The sequence below is a fragment of the Triticum urartu genome, chromosome 2, assembly GCF_003073215.2.
Source record: "Triticum urartu cultivar G1812 chromosome 2, Tu2.1, whole genome shotgun sequence".
NCBI lineage: Eukaryota > Viridiplantae > Streptophyta > Magnoliopsida > Poales > Poaceae > Triticum > Triticum urartu.
Window position 1 is genome coordinate 107803012 of NC_053023.1, and position 758 is coordinate 107803769.

A 758-nucleotide genomic window follows, 5' to 3' on the forward strand; every position below is an offset into this window, starting at 1 on the left:
GACAATGTTACTATCCTTTTACCACACTTGTGCTTCAAAGTAGCACCATGATCTTCATAGTAGAGAGTCTCTCATGTTATCACTTTCATATACTAGTGGGAATCTTTCATTATAGAATGTGGCTTGTATATTCCAATGATGGGCTTCCTCAAATTGCCCTAGGTCTTCATGAGCAAGCAAGTTGGATGCACACCCACTTACTTTCTTTTTGAGCTTTCATATACTTATAGCTCTAGTGCATCCGTTGCATGGCAATCCCTACTCACTCACATTGATATTTATAGATGGGCATCTCCATAGCCCATTGATACGCCTAGTTGACGTGAGACTATCTTCTTCCTTTTTGTCTTCTCCACAACCACCACTCTATTCCACCTATAGTGCTATATCCATGGCTCACGCTCATGTATTGCGTGAAAATTGAAAAAGTTTTGAGAATGTCAAAAGTATGAAACAATTGTTTGGCTTGTCATCGGGGTTGTGCATGATTTAAATATTTTGTGTGGTGAAGATAGAGCATAGCCAGACTATATGATTTTGTAGGGATAACTTTCTTTAGCCATGTTATTTTGAGAACACATAATTGCTTTGTTAGTATGCTTGAAGTATTATTATTTTCTATGTCAATATGAACTCTTGTCTTGAATCTTTCGGATCTGAATATTCATACCACAATTAAGAAGAATTACATTAAAATTATGCCAAGTAGCACTCCGCATCAAAAATTCTGTTTTTATTATTTACCTACTCGAGGACGA